This window comes from Notamacropus eugenii, chromosome 1 (genome assembly GCF_028372415.1).
Source record: "Notamacropus eugenii isolate mMacEug1 chromosome 1, mMacEug1.pri_v2, whole genome shotgun sequence".
In the NCBI taxonomy this organism is placed as follows: Eukaryota; Metazoa; Chordata; class Mammalia; order Diprotodontia; family Macropodidae; genus Notamacropus; species Notamacropus eugenii.
Window position 1 is genome coordinate 140864912 of NC_092872.1, and position 16859 is coordinate 140881770.

The following is a 16859-nucleotide window of genomic DNA, read 5'->3' on the forward strand; positions in this document are numbered from 1 at the left end:
AACAATTCAAGTATTGTGGAAATACAATCAGGATAACACAAGATCTAGCACCCTCTACATTAAGGGATTGAAGGGCATGGAATAGGATATTCCAGAAGTCAAAGGAACTAGGACTAAAACCAAGAATCACCTACCCAGAAAAACTGAGTATAATACTTCAGGAGAAAAAATGGTCTTTCAATGAAATAGAGGATTTTCAAATTTTCTTGATGAAAAGACTAGAGCTGAAGAGAAAATTTGACTTTCAAACACAAGAATGAAGAGAAGCATGAAAAGGTGAACAGCAAAGAGAAGTCATAAAGGACTTACTAAAGCTGAACTGTTTACATTCCTACATGGAAAGACAATATTTGTAACTCTTGAAACATTTCAGTATCTGGGTACTGGGTGGGAGTACACACACACACATGAACACACGCACACATACATAGAGACAGAGTGCACAGAGTGAATTGAAGAGGATGGGATCATATCTTAAAAAAAAATGAAATCAAGCAGTGAGAGAGAAATATATGGGAGGAGAAAGGGAGAAATGGAATGGGGCAAATTATCTCTCATAAAAGAGGCAAGCAAAAGACTTATTAGTGGAGGGATAAAGAGGGGAGCCGAGAGAAAAACATGAGGTCTACTCTCATCACATTCCACTAAAGGAAAGAATAAAATGCACACTCATTTTGATAGGAAAACCTATCTCACAATACAGGAGAGTGGGGGACAAGGGCACAAGCAGGGTGGGGGGGAGGATAGAGGGGAGGGCATGGGGAGGAGAATGCAATCCGAGGTTGACACTCATGGGGAGGGAAAGGATCATAAGAGAATAGAAGTAATGGGGGACAGGATAGGATGGAGGGAAATATAGTTAGTCCTATACAACACAACTAGTATGGAAATCATTTGCAAAACTACACAGATTTGGCCTATATTGAATTGCTTGTCCTCCAAAGGGAAGGGGTGGAGAGGGAGGGAGCTAAAGAAGTTGGAACTCAAAGTGTTAGGATCAACTGTAATGTTCTTACCACTAGGAAATAAGAAATACAGGTAAAGGGGTAAAGAAAGCTATCTGGCCCTACAGGACAAAAGAGAAGACGGAGACAAGGGCAGAGAGGGAGGATAGAAGAGAGAGCAGATTGGTCACAGGGGCACTTAGAATGCTTGGGTTTGAGGGGGGAGGGGAAAAAAGGGGAGAAAATTTGTAACCCAAAATTTTGTGAAAATAAATGTTAAAAGTTAAATTAAAAAAAAAAAGAAATATTAATGAATATGTGAAAATGTGCATCTTTACAGAACTTATCTTAAAAATTAACACATTTAAGGACCTGTTTTTCTCTTTAGGCAGATTAATTTATCACAGTGTTTCACAAGTTTCTTTTCCACTCATATATTCCACTCAGTGTCCTTACTCATTTCCTTTTACCCTTCATATTCAGAAGAGGCCCATCCACTTATGCCCCCAATCCTCTTCCCTCCTGTCTCTTCTTCCCCTTGCTTTATCAGTAATCCTTTGATTTTATACATCTTCAGTCACTCTCTCTTCTCCTTAGTCTGTAAACCTGCACAGGTCTCTCCTGTTGGCTATAAATAAAGAAAATCTTCCCTTGGTCTCACCATCCCTTCAGGATGTTGTCCTATCACTCTTCTGCTCAGTGGCCAGCAGGGAGGCCTCTACTTTCTCATTACCCATTCATCCTTCATCCCATTAATCTGAATCAAAGCCTCACAGAATTTGAGAATTGAAAGGGCCCAGGGAGGCTTTTGAGTCTAGATCATGCCTGAATAAGAATACCTTTTACCAAAATAGATCTCTGCCTTTCTTTTTGCCCCTCCCTTACCTGTAAAAGAGGCAAGCAATATGATATCAATTATACATAGATCAGTTCATGTAAGTCTTAATTGTGCTTATCTGTATTCGTCTTGTGTGTCATTTCTTATAGCAGTAATATTCTATTACATTCATGTGCCAAAGTTTATTTAGTATTCCCCAGTCAATGGGAATCTAAGTTTCCACTTCTTTGCTACTATAAAAAAGTGCTGTTATAAATATTTTGATATATGTGAGGACTTCTTTTCTATCAATGACCTCGGAGTATATGCTTAAAAGAGAAATCTGTGAGTCAAAAGATAGGCACATTTTTAAAGTCACTTTATTTGTATAATTCCAAATTGCTTTCCAAAAATTATACTGATTCTTAGGTACACCAATTGTATGCTAGTCTACCTGTCTTCTGTGGCCCCTCAAACTGACTTTTCCCATTTTTCTGTCATCTTTGCCAGTATGTAAGGTGAGAGGCGACAACCTCAGGATTGTTTTGTATTTCCCTTATTAGTGATTTGGAGCACCCTTTCATTTGATTGTTAGCGGTTTTAACGGTTTGTGATTATTCTTCTGAAAACTGTTTTTTCCTATCCTTTAAATACTTATCTGCTAAGGAATTAGTTCCCTAACTAGGGAATAATAACTGAGAATCCCTCCCCAGTTACATCTGCCCATTTTTTCAGTACTCAGAGATGTAGTTTATCTGTACTTGGTGGTTGAAATGCTGTCTCTGGAAGAGAGACATCAAGATGGCAGAGAAGAAGGAATTAGTACAACTCAGCTCACCATCACAACTGCATAAAGACTCAGAAAACACACCGGACCGAAATCTTATTGAGAAGTTCAAGGGGGGAGAATCCCGGTAAGTCATTTTTTCAATTCAGGTTGCGTAGAGAAATAGTCAGACATGTCTGCAGATAGTGGGGATGAGATCTGGTCAGGACGATGCAAAAGCTGAACCTGGGTCTATGACTGTGTGCTAGAGCAAGAAGAAGTTGTTATTCGGTAGAGAGGGGTCCAACCCTCTGCAGGGAGGAACACAACTCTGTCACTCATACCCCAGAGTTGAGTCACAGATTCAGTGAAGACTGAGGAGGAGACCTTCTCTTAAGGGTAATGGTCAATGTCAAGGAGAGGAAGCAGATCATGTGCTATGTGCTAGTTAAGAAGCAGGAACAGAAGCATGCAGCAGCTGAATGACTCTGATACCAGGAGTAGAGCTGGGATCTCAAGTTCATTCCCACCCCAGGTGAATCTGAAGTCTGTTGGGGCTTTGAGGCAGGGAGCTTATTCCAAGGAGAGTTCTATTGCTTCAGATCTGTAGAGTTAGTTGACAATGGTTGGGTCTAGCAGAAGTCTGCTGGAACTTTAATCAGGGACAAGCCCACAGTTTTGTTGTTTTGACCCTCACCTAAATCAGGAGCTTACAAAGCTTTGACTAGTAAGGCAGGTATCAGATTTTTCTCTGGATTAGACCATGTTGGTCATACTCAGAGCTTGTAGTTCACCAACCTGAGCTGCCCCTGAGATCCTTGAGTAATAATTCTCAGTATCCAGAAAAAGCAGCAGCAACACTGAACACAAAACAAGCACAGCCAATGCTTAGCACAGTGCCTGATGCATCATAAGATCTTAAGCAATGGTTGTTCCATTTTTCCTCTTCCTGCCTACCCCAAGGTCCAAAGTCAAAAAGTAGGGCAGGAAAAATGGTCAAAAAGAAGAATCCCACTCTTTTTTTTTTTAAATTAATTTATGTAACTTTTAACATTCATTTTCACAAAATTTTGGGTTCCAAATTTTCTCCCCATTTGTCCCCTCCCCCCACCCCAAAACACCGAGCATTCTAATTGCCCCTATTACCAATCTGCCCTCTCTTATATCATCCCTCCCTTCCCTTGTCCCCATCTTCTCTTTTGTCCTGTAAGGCCAGATAACTTTCTATACCCCTTTACCTGTATTTCTTATTTCCTGGTAGTAAGAACAGTACTCGACAGTTGTTCCTAAAACTTTGAGTTCCAACTTCTCTTCATCCCTCCCTCCCCACACATTCCCTTTGGAAGGCAAGCAATTCAATATAGGCCATATCTGTGTAGTTTTGCAAATGACTTCCATAATACTCGTGTTGTGTAAGACTAACTATATTTCCCTCCATCCTATCCTGCCCCCCATTGCTTCTATTCTCTCTTTGGATCCTGTCCCTGCCCAAGAGTGTTGACTTCAAATTGCTCCCTCCTCCCATTGCCCTCCCTTCCATCCCCCCCCCCACCCTGCTTATCCCCTTCTCCCCCACTTTCCTGTATTGTAAGATAGGTTTTCATACCAAAACCAGTGTGCATTTTATTCCTTCCTTTAGTGGAATGTGATGAGAGTAAACTTTACGTTTTTCTCTCACCTCCCTTCTTTTTCCCTCCACTAAAAAGTCTTTTGCTTGCCTCTTTTATGAGAGATAATTTGCCCCATTCCATTTCTCCCTTTCTCCTCCCAATATATTTCTCTCTCACCACTTAATTTCATTTTTTTAAGATATGATCCCATCCTATTCAATTCACTCTTTGCTCTCTGTCTCTGTGTATGTGTGCATGTGTGTGTAATCCCACTCACTACACAGATACTGAAATGTTTCAAGAGTTACAGATATTTTCTTTCCATGTAGGAATGTAAACAGTTCAACTTTAGTAAGTCCCTTATGACTTTTCTTTGCTGTTTACCTTTTCATGCTTCTCTTCATTCTTGTGTTTGAAAGTCAAATTTTCTTTTCAGCTCTGGTCTTTTCATCAAGAATGCTTGAAAGTCCTCAATTTTGTTGAAAGACCATTTTTTCCCCTGAAGTATTGTACTCAGTTTTGCTGGGTAGGTGATTCTTGGTTTTAGTCCTAGTTCCTTTGACTTCTGGAATATCATATTCCAAGCCCTTCAGTCCCTTAATGTAGAAGCTGCTAGATCTTGTGTTATCCTGATTGTATTTCCACAATACTTGAATTGTTTCTTTCTAGCTGCTTGCAATATTTTCTCCTTGACCAGGGAACTCTGGAATTTGGCCACAATGTTCCTAGGAGTTTCTCTTTTTGGATGTCTTTCAGGTGGTGATTGGTGGATTCCTTGAATACTTATTTTGCCCTCTGGTTCTAGAATCTCAGGGCAGTTTTCCTTGATAATTTCATGAAAGATGATGTCTAGGCTCTTTTTTTGATCATGGCTTTCAGGTAGTCCCATAATTTTTAAATTGTCTCTCCTGGATCTATTTTCCAGGTCAGTTGTTTTTCCAATGAGACATTTCTCATTATCTTCCATTTTTTCATTCTTTTGGTTTTGTTTTGTGATTTCTTGGTTTCTCATAAAGTCATTAGCCTCCATCTGTGCCATTCTAATTTTGAAAGAACTATTTTCTTCAGTGAGCTTTTGAACCTCCTTTTCCATTTGGTTAATAATGCTTTTGAAAGCCTTCTTCTCCTCATTGGCTTTTTGAACCTCTCTTGCCAATTGAGTTAGCCTATTTTTCAAGGTGTTATTTTCCTCAGCATTTTTTGGGGTCTCCTTTAGCAAGGTGTTGACCTGCTTCTCATGCTTTTCTTTCATCTCTCTCATTTCTCTTCCCAGTTTTTCCTCCACCTCTCTTACTTGATTTTCAAAATCCTTTTTGAGCTCTTCCATGGCCCGAGCCCATAGTATATTTATTTTGGATGTGTGGGATACAGAAGCCTTGACTTCTGTGTCTTTTCCTGATGGTAAGTATTGTTCTTCCTCATCAGAAAGGAAGGGAGGAATTATCTGTTCACCAAGAAAGTAACCTTCTATGGTCTTATTTTTTTTCCCTTTTCTGGGCATTTTCCCAGCCAGTGACTTGACTTCTGAGTTTTCTTTCCACACCCACTTGGCCTCCAGATCCGCCCAGCCAGAGCTTGAGGTCTGAGATTCAAATGCTGCTTCCCAGCCTCATAACTTTTGGCAGGGGCAGGGCTGCTCTTCAGTGTGGGATTAAGTTCAGGTGCTCAGGTCGGGGCAGGGCCACTTCACAGGGCTCAGTTCCCTCAGGGGGTTTATGGGGAGACCTTCAACAATGGATCCAGGCTCCTGCCTGTTTGGGCAGCCCCTGTCCACTGCCCCCCCCACCCCCCTGCTGCTGCCTCCCAAGGGGGCCCGAGTTATGGGCACACCCCACTCCCCTCTCAACCCTCCAAAGAGACCCTCTCACCAACCCTTGTCACCTGTGGGTGGAGGGACTTGCAGGGCCGCTGGAAATTCTGTCCCTAAAGCCCACTCGGATCTGCTCCTCTCGGTGCTGTGTGGCCAAGGCAGGGCTGGGCTCCGCTCCGGGTCTGGTACATGACAGACCTTTCGCGTCAGGTTTTCAGGGCTCTCTGGAACAGAAATCTCATCCGCTCCATTGTTCTGTGGTTTCTGCTGCTCCAGAATTTGTTGGGAGTTCTTCTTTACAGATATTTTATGGGCTGTGGGTTCGGAGCTAGCATATGTGTGTCTTTCTACTCTGCCATCTTGGCTCCTCCCCCTCAAGAATCCCATTCTTAAGTACTATTATGATGTTAGAGATATCCAAGACATAAGCCCAGAAGATGGGAAAAAAATCTGTAAACCAGGTCTCAAGGAAACGTAGAGCTTGCACCTAAGTTCTCCTAGAATTCCTAGAAGAAATGAAGTAGGAATTTTAAAGTTTTTAAAGTGATCTTATAAATGAAATGAGAGCACCAGAAGAAATAAGAAATGCACTATTAATAGTTTAGCACCAGAGATACATAACCTTATGGAAGCAATAGATTCCTTGAAAATTAGAATAGGCTTAAATAGAAGTTAAAGACTTTCATAGCAAGAAATTTCAAAAGACTGAATTTTTTTTTTTTTAAAAAAGGTAACTCATAACAAAATCAACTGGACTGGAAAATGTGTCAAAGAAATTTTACGTAATGATCATTGGACTACCTGAATGCTATGACCAGAAAAAAAGAGCCTAGACATCATATTTTCAGAAATTATAAAATAAACCTGAACAGAATTCATAGAACCAAAGGGCAAAGTGAAAATTGAAAAAATCCAGTACTCACTTCCTGAGAGAAACCACAAATTTTAAACTTATAGGAATGTAGAGCCATAATGCAGAGTTTCCAGGTCAAATTTTAAAAATTGGTAGTCAGCCAAAAAGAAAAAATTCAAATTCCAAAGAGCCACAGTCAGTGTAACACACAGTTTAACAGTCACCAACATAAAGGAGATAGTTTGGAATATGATATTCCAGAACGCATAAAAAGTAGGCTCACTTAAAACCATAATAATGAATAACTTAGCCAGCAAAACTGAGTATGATCTTGCAAGGGGGAAATAAATGGTCCTGTAATGTAGTAGGAGACTTCCAGTCATTCCTTATTGAAAGACCAGAGTTGAATAGAAACATTAAAATGTAAATACAGAAGTCAAGAGAAACATGAAAAACAAAAGTGAATACAAAGAAGTAATCAAGGATGATGTGCAGTGGTTATGTGCTGATGATCTTGAAAGAAGGTTGAAAAGAGAGGGGAAAAGAAACTGGGGAGGGGGAGAATTAGGATGGGAAAAATCTCATAATTTGAGTGTACAGGTAAAAGATAGTATAAAGAAGATTAGGCAACCCTTGCATAATGTGGGAAGACTAGTAATAAGCCATGTATAGCTAGATCACAGAATTCTTGGAAAGGAGTAGTATGAGAGGTAGGAACAGACCAGTTTGAGAAGAGATCCATTTATGTCTTCCTCCCACCCCGCACTACAGCAGGCCATCATTTAACGGATAGGTAAAGGTGTGTATCTACACATTTAGTATGCATGTATGTAAAACCCTGTTATGCATACTTCTGTTATTCAAATTCTGTCTTTGGAAGTGGATAGCATCTTCCTCCATAGGACCCTTGCAGTTGATTTAAATGTTTACTCAGAATAGCTTAGTCATTCATTTGTTTTATGAACAGTATTACTGTTACTGTACACAATCTTCTCTTGGTTCTATCCATTATACTCTGCCTTATTTTTGCAAGTCTTTCTGTGTTTTTCTAAAATCAACCTGCTCATCGTTTCTCACAGCATTCTGTCACAATCACATCACAATATTCCATCATAACCACATATTACAATGGATTTAGCCATTCCCCAGTTATTAGGAGTGCCCTCAATTTCCAGTTCTTTGCCACCGCAAAGAGCTGTTGTAAATATTTTAGAACATATGGGTTCTTTTACTTTTTCCCTGATCACCCTGGAAAACAGACCTAATAATGGTATTACTGGGTCAAAGACTATACACTGTTCTATAATTCTTTGGGCATAGTTCCAGATTGCCCTCCAGAATGGTTGGATCAGTTCACAGTTCCAGTAACAGTGTATTAATGCCCCAGTTTTTTCATAGCCTCTCCAACATTTGTCATTTTCCCCTTCTATCATTTTAGCCAGTCTGAAAGATATGAGATGATATCTCAAAGTTGTTTTAATTTGCATTTCTCTAATCACTAATGATTTAGAGCAATTTTTTCATGACTACGAAGCTTTATTTCTTCATCCAAAAACTCCTTGTTTGGATCCTTTGGCCATTTATCAATTGGCAAATGACTCATACTCATAAATCTTTGAAAGTTTTCTGAGACCTTTATCTGAGAAACTGTCTATAAAATTCCCCACTCCACTTCTAATTTTCAGCTTTCCTTCTAATCTTGAACCACATCAGTTTTGTTTGTGCAAAATGTTTTTAATTTAATGTAATCAAAATTATCATTTTACATCTCACAATGCTCTCTATCTCTTGTTTATTCATAATTTCTTCTATCCATAAGTCTGATAGGTAATATGTTCCATGTTCTAATTTATTTGTGGTTTCTCCCTTATATCTAGGTCACCTATCCATTTTGACCTTTTCTTGGTAAATGGTATCAGATATTGGGCTAAAACCTCATTTCTACCAGACTACTTTCCAGTTTTTCCAACAATTTTACCAAATAGTGAATACTTACCTCAAAAAGTTAATTTTTACATCTGACATTTGACAAATTTACCTTTACATTTGACAAATACAATGTTACTATAATCATTTACTACTGTATGTTGTGTGTTTTTTCTGTTTCACGGATGCATTTTTCTCTTTCTTAGGCTGTAGCATATGGTTTTAATAATTATCACCTTATAGTACAGTTTAAGATCTGGGGATGCTACAACTCCTTCCTTTACATTTTTTTTATTAATTCCTTTGATATTTTTGATCTTTTGTTCTTGCAAATGAATTTTATTATTTTTTCTAGCTAAATAAATAATTTTTAGGTAATTTAATTGGGATGGCATTGAATAAGTAGATTAATTTAGCGAGAATTATCATTTTTATTATATTGGATCCCCCCACCCATGAACAATGAATATTTTTCCAGTTATTTAACCCTGACCTTGTTTGTATAAGAAGTGTTGCATAATTATTTTCATGTTGTTGCTAGGTTTGTTTTGGAAGATAGACTCCCAGGTATTTTATACTTCTATGATTATTTACTTACTGCCTCTTCTTTTTTTTAGATTAATTAATTTATTTTTAGTTTTTAACATTCATTTTTATAAGATGAGTTCTAAATTTTCCCCTTTTTCCTCCTCCCCAAGACACCATGCAGTCTGTTATATAATCTGAAGCATAATTATATTAAACATATCTCCACATTAATCATGTTGTGAAAGAAGAATCAGAACAAAAGGGAAAAACAAAAAATGGGAAAGAAAAAACAAAAAAAAAAGAGAGAAAATCGTTTGCTTCTATCTGTGTTTAGACTCCATAGTTCTTTCTCTGGATGTGGCTAGCATTTTCCATTATGAATCTTTTGGAATTGTTTTAGATCATTGCATTGCTAAGAAGAGGTAAGTCTATCAAAGTTAGTCATCACACAGTGTTGCTATTACTGTGTACAACGTTCTCCTGGTTCTGCTCATTTCACTTAGCATCAGTTCACGTAGGTCTTAACAGATTTTTTAGAGAGCATTCTGCTCATCATTTCTTATGAAACAATAATATTCATTGCATTCAAATATCATAATTTGTTCAGCCATTCCCCAATTGATGGGCATCCCCTCAGTTTCTAATTCTTGGCCACCACAAAAAGCTGCTGTAAATATTTTTGTACATGGAGGTCATTTCCCCTTTTTTCTGATTTCTTTGGGATACAGACCTAGTAGAGGTATTGCTGGGTCAAAGGGTATTCACAGTTTGATTGCCTTTTGGGCATAGTTCCAAACTCCTCTCCAGAATGGTTGGATCAGTTCACATTTCCACCAATAATGCAGTAGTGTTCCCACATCTTTTCCAAAATTTATCATTTTCCTGTTTAGCCAATCTCATAGGTGTAATGTGGTACCTCAGAGTTGTTTTAATTTGCATTTCCCTGATCAGTCATGATATAGAACAGTTTTTCATAATACTGTAGATAGCTTTAATTTCTTCATCTGAAAACTGCCTGTTCATATCCTTTGACCACTTATCAATTGGGGAATAACTTATTATAATCTTATAAGTTTGACTCAGTTCTCTGTATATTTTAGAAATAAGGCCTTTATCAGAGACACCATTTGTAAAAATTGTTTCCCAGGTTTCTGCTTCCCTTCTAACCTTGGTTGCATTGGTCTTGTTTGTGCAAAAAACTTTTTAATTTAATGTAATCAAGTTATCCATTTTGCATTTTGTAATGTTCTCTCTCTCTTGTTTGCTCATAAATTCTTCCCTTCTCCATAGCTTTGACAGGCAAACTATTCCTTGCTCTCCTAATCTACTTATAGTCTCACCCTTTATGTATATATCATGTACCTCGATTTTGACCTTATCTCGGTATACAGTTTAAGATGTTGGCCTATGCCTAGTTTCTGTGGTCGTATTTTCCAGTTTTCCCAACAGTTTTGTCAAATAATGAGTTCATAGCCCAGAAGCTGAAATCTTTGGGTTTATCAAACAGTAGATTGCTGTGATTACTCTTGTGTACCTAACCTATTCCATTTATCCACCACTCTGTTTCTTAGCCAATACCAAGCAGTTCTGATGATTGCTAATAGTTTTAGATTTGGTATGACTAGGCCACCTTCCCTTGCATTTCTTTATTTCTCTTGATATTCTGGACATTTTGTTCTTCTATTTTTCTGCTTTGTTATTTTTTCTAGCTCTATAAAATGATTTTTTGGTAGTTTGATTGGCATGACACTAAATAAGCAAGTTAATTTAGGTAGAATTGTGATTTTTATTATGTTAGTTTGGCCTACCTATGGGCAACTGATATTTTTCCAGTTATTTAGATCTGACTTTATTTGTGTGAAAAGTGTTTGGTAATTGTGTTCCTATAGTTCCTGGGTTTGTCTTAGCAAGTAGGTTCCAAATATTTTATATTGTCTACAGTTACTTTAAATGAGATTTCTCTTTCTATCCTCTTGCTGTTGAGCTTCGTTTAGTAATATATAGAAATGCTGGTGATTTATGTGGGTTTTTTTTTTTAATATCCTGCAACTTTGCTAAATTTGTGTATTTCAAATAGTTTTTTACTTGATTCTCTAGGATTTTCTAAGTATACCATCATATCTGCAAAGAGTGGTAGTTTTGTTTCTTCCTTGCCTACTCTAATTCCTTTCATTTCTTTTTCTTATTGCTAAAGCTAATATTTCTAGTACAATATTGAATAACAGTGGTGGTAATGGACATCCTTATTTCTTGAACCCTGATTTTACTAAAAATGCTTCTAGCTTATTCCCATTACATCTTAATGCATGCTGATGGTTTTAGATAGATGCTACTTACCATTTTAAGGAAGACTCCATTTATTCCTATGCTCTCTAGTGTTTTTAATAGGAATGACTACTGTGTTTTATCAAAAGCTTTTTTGCATCTATTGAGATATTCATGTGATTTCTGTTAATTTTGTTATTGTTATGGTCAATTATACTGATAATTTTCCTTATATTGAACTAATCCTGCATTCTTGGTATAAATCACACCTGGTCATAGTCTGTTATTCTCATGATAAATTGCTATAATCCCTGTTAATTTATTTCTTACTGTCTCTTCTTGCAGGGTTTTGTTATTGATATATATAGAAATGCTGATGATTTATGTGGGTTTATTTCGTATCCTGCTATTTTTCTAAAATGATCAATTATTTCAACTAACTTTTTACTGACATCTTTACAATTTTACCAGTATACCGTTGTGTCATCTTCAAAAAGAGATAATTTTATTACTTCATTGCCCGTTCTAATTCCTTCAATTTCTTTTTCTTCTCTTAGTGCTATTGTTAGTGTTTCTAATGTAATATTGGGTGATTTTATTTTTAAATAAAATTTTTATTTTTTTCCATCACCAAAATTTTCCCCCATATCCTTTTCTCTACTCTGAGAATGCATTTTATATAGCAAATAATGTTTGTAAAGAAAAATTTTAAAAATCAGCAAACAATCCATTTAAAAAGTCTCAAAATAGAGGCAATGTGCCATACGTGTAGACCTCCCAGTTTTACAAATACTACTTTGCATTTATTTTACATATATTACATGTACAAATATATGTTATCTCTCCTAAGAGTGTAAGCTTATTGTGAACAAGAAGTATTTCACTTTCCTTTGTATCCCCAGTGTTTGTCATGATATCTGTATTGCAGACAGATTGGCCTGTTTGTCACTTTACACACAAGGTATTTCATCTCCTCCTATGTCTTGCAAAAGCAAGTGTTTTCTCATATGTTTTCTTTAGAGCCATGCTTGCTTTTGTGATTTTGTAACATTTGGTTTTGATTATTTTGTGGTTGTGTGATGAGATGTAAATCCAAGATTGGAGTTTATATTTGATCTTAGCTATAAACAGGAAGCCACTGAAGTTTTTCAGTGAGTGATGTATGTTTTAGGAAAATTGCTTGCTTATTAAATGGAGCATAAATTGGTGATGGGCAAGACTTTTAAAAATTCAATTTTATTTTATTTTTGGCTCTGAATTCTCTACCTTACTCCCATCTCCTACCTTGAGAAAGCAAGAGAAACAACCCTTTAAAACATGTATAGCCAAGCAAAACAAATTCCTCCATTAGCCATGTTCACAAAAAAGGTACCTTAATCTGTTCCCCAAGACCCATCACCTCTCTGTATGGAGGTAAGTAGCATATTTCATCATGACGTTTTGGGAACTGTGATTCAGCATTTTGTTGATTAGAGTTCCTAAGTCTCTCAAATTTTTGTATCTTCTTCAAGAGACCTTTCAGAATCTATCTGCAACATCTCCTTCTTTACCTTCCTATTTCTCTCTGATATTACCTTCTGTACACCATATATATCTTGTGTGTACATAATTGTATATTATTTTGCTCATTAGAATGTGAACTCTTTGAAGACAGGAACTACATTTTGCCTACTGCTTGTCACGTAGTAAACCCTTAATAAATACTTATTGACTGGCTGACCTAAAACCTCTGAGATATATTTGGGGTATTCATTACAGAGAACTAATGAATGGATTCAACTGTTTCAGAAATGAATGAATAGAAAAGTAATTATTAAGTCCAAGTTATGATTTATGATGTGCCAAGTACTGTGCTAAGCATTGGTGATATAAATAGAAAAGCAAAGCTAGTTCCTATCTAAAGAAGCTTACATTCTAATGAGGCAGATAACATATGTAGTAGAGGAGTCAGTACAGTAGGGCCTATGAATTATTTTTCAAAGTAGGAAAGCCTATTTAGGAGCTGTGCGAAGAAGGGTAGTGGAAAAGATCCTTCCAACTTTTATTTGAAGGTGTGCATAGGTGCAGAAAAATGGCATCGACTGAGTAAATTGTGCATTTTCTTCAGGACTTCTTTAAACCCCTTAGACATTGGTACATCATAGGCATCAAGTGGAGGACAGTAAACATGGCTATAGAATTTATAAAGCATATTTTAGGATAGTACATTGCTGTGAAAGTGAGTAAAGGGTAAGGAGGTGATCTGAGGAGATCACAACTCACATATCAGGTCCTAACAATGCTATAAAAGAGAGTGCAAATATTATTCCCATTTTTCAGATGAGGAAACTAAAACTCAGAGAAGTTAATTGCTTTGTCCATGGTCACATCACTAGTGTCACAGCCAGGTCTCCTAACTCTACCAAATTCTAAGTTCCATTAGAGACACTGTATCTAATTTGCTTAGCCTTTATAATGATCTGATTCAGGAAGGACATTAAAAAACTGGTTGTCTGAGGAGAATCCATTCATATTTTCTGCTTATGTCCATGAGGTATCTATATTGGAGATAGAGAAGAAAATTATGAAGTGAATATAGTAGGAACTTACTTAATGCTAACTCCCATGATCTTCAGGATGGAGTGAAACTGGTCATTTGAGGTCAAACAGAGAGTGAATCTACAAGAATCAGAAGTAAAAGAAGAAGGAAAAGAATATGGTGCAGGCTTTAAGGTATCCTCCTATCTGAAAGAGACAATCACAGTGCATCCCCAAGTTGTGTCCAGAACAAGGACACAACCCCTTTCTTTCTAGAGGCAAGAAACAATATTCCATAGAAGAAACAGAGGACCATTTCTGTTCTGGAAGAAAGAATTTTCTACAGCAAAACTTTACAATAGGTCAATTGTCATGGACTGTGTTAATAGCTTCCCAGCATTTGAAATACTGGCAGAGGAGCCTGAAGATCACTGGCATTTCAGATATTAATCATTCTGGAAATAGGATTTATCTGGAAATTACTAGTATGCCTTTTCCTCTTTCTGCACCCTATCATCATATTTAGCAGCATGGCTGTGTAGTGTAAAATATTTGATATTCTAGAAATATGTAACCCATAGCCTGTTGTAGTACAGAGTTAAAGCTATCAGAATTAGAATACTACTATCATCTAAAAACAGGCTAGGTAATTTTGTTGTTTCTCAGTTTAAAGCTAAAGCCATTATCTGATTTAACATAGAAGGTTAAATTTAATAAGGTTATGTGTACTTTAGAGTGTTAGGTTTTTGAGAAGTTCAGATAAATTCTAGTTTCTTTACCAGTTATGAGGGTCTTGGACTTTTAAAAAATCACCTTTAGTGGTAACTGGTACACAAGTACCATCTTAATGATTTTTTTTTCCATGACAATCTATGTAATTAGTAGAAAAATATTGTCAAAGAAATTTGTTTTTTGTTTATAAAGAAAACTTGAGCATATCTAGGTAACATTTTATTATAGACTGATTACAGGATCTTCTCCTCTATAGTCAGTCAATCAACAAGTACTATTAAGCACCTGTTGTGTGCCATATACTCTGCTTGACTCAAGGATACAAGTTTATAAAGAAAAAAATAATCCTCTTAGAAATGAGCTTGCATTCAGTTGAGGGAGACAAGTACCTATCAAAATAAAGTTAATTGAAATATCACGTGTGTGTGTGTGTGTGTGTGTGTGTGTGTGTGTGTGTGTTTGTGTGTGTGTTTGTAAAGGCACTAGTCCTTGGGGAGATCAGGAATAGTTCCAGGCATATTATCTCATTCGATCCTCACAGTAACCCTTCTAGATAGGTGCTATTGTGATCCCCATTTTAAAATTGAGGAAACTAAGGCATCTGGAGGTTAAATAACTTCTCCAGGGTCGCAGCTAATTCATGTCCAGGCCAGAACTGAGCTCAGTCTTCCTCACCCCAGGCCTAGCACTGAATCCATTGCTCAGAAGGAGGAGGATTGTGTAATTAAAGCTGAAAAGGTAGGTTCTGGCTAGGTATTGTAAGACTTTAAAAGATTAACAGTTTATATTCCACGTTAGAGGAAATAAGAAGCCATTGGATTAGTGTAAGTAGAGGAGTTATATGGTCTTATTTTCTATTAAGGAACATTATTTTGGCAGCAGTATGAGGCAGAGAGACCAGTTAGGAAGCTGAGGTGGTAATCTAGGCATGAGGTAATAAAAACCTGAACCAAGGTGGTTGCTGGAGAGGAAATGGTTACAAGAGATAATTAGGTAGAAACAGCAAGAATGTGGTCAGCTGATGTAGTTTGAGGAGAGTAAGGAGTAGGGTAATGCCAAGATTTTGAATCTGAGTAAATGGTTGGGGAAATGAGCAAAAACTGGAAAAAGAATGACACTGTGGAATCTTACTTTGGTGACAACGAAGACCAAAATATAAAAATAGAAGATGACAAACTCAACAAAGCGCCTACATCCAAAGCCTCCAAGAAAAATACACATTGGTTTCAGACTATGAAAGGAGCTCAAAAAGGATTTTGAAAATGAAGTAATAGAAATAAAGGAAAAATTAGGAAGAGAAATGAGAGTGATGCAAGAAAATCATGAAAAACGAGTCAACTGATTGCTGAAGGCGACCCCAAAAGTGCTGAAGAAAATAACATCTTAAAAATAGACTAACCTAAATGACAAAAGAGCTCCAAAAAGCCAAATGAGGAGAAGAATGCCTTAAAAAGCAGAATTGGCCAGATGGAAAAGGAGGTCCAAAAACTCACTGAAGAAAATAATTCTTTAAAGTTTAGAATGGAGCATATGGAAGCTAATGACTATGAAAAATCAAGAAATTATAAAAAACAAAGCCAAAAGAATGAAAAAATAGCAAGACAGTGTGAACTATCTCATTGGAAAAGCAACTGACTAGAAAATAGATCCATAGAGACAATTTAGAAATTGTTGGACTACGTGAAAGCCATGATCAAAAAAAAGAACTTAGACATCATCTTTCAAGAAATTATCAAGGAAAACTGCCCTGATATTCTGGAATCAGAGGGTAAAACAGATATTGAAAGAATCCATAGATCGCTTCCTAAGAGAGATCACAAAATGAAAACTAGGAATATTGTAGCCAAATTCCAGAGTTCCCAGGTCAAGAAGAAAATATTGCAAGCAGCCAGAAAGAAACAATTCAAGTATTGTGGAAACGCAATCAAGATAACACAAGATCTAGCAGCTTCTACAACAAGGGATCAAAGGGCTTAGAATATGACATCCCAGAGGTCTAAGAAGCTAGGATTAAAACCAAGAATCACCTACCTAGAAAAACTGAGTATAATACTTCAGGGGAAAAAATGGTCTTTCAGTGAAATAAAGGAA

At 36.9% G+C, this 16859-nt stretch overlaps 1 protein-coding gene across 7 annotated transcripts in view; it reads left to right on the forward strand.

Moving 5' to 3' along the window:
• The window catches only part of LOC140508108 (E3 ubiquitin-protein ligase NEDD4-like), a 173287-nt gene that overhangs the window by 62277 nt on the left and 94151 nt on the right, over positions 1 to 16859 (forward strand). The window contains exon 1 of one of the 7 annotated variants that reach the window (XM_072615914.1): positions 2580 to 2675. The exons of the other annotated variants lie outside the window; for them this stretch is intronic. The gene's annotated coding sequence lies outside the window, so the exon portion shown is untranslated. Of the gene's footprint in view, positions 1 to 2579; positions 2676 to 16859 lie in introns of those variants that run through there. 7 annotated transcript variants of the gene reach the window in all.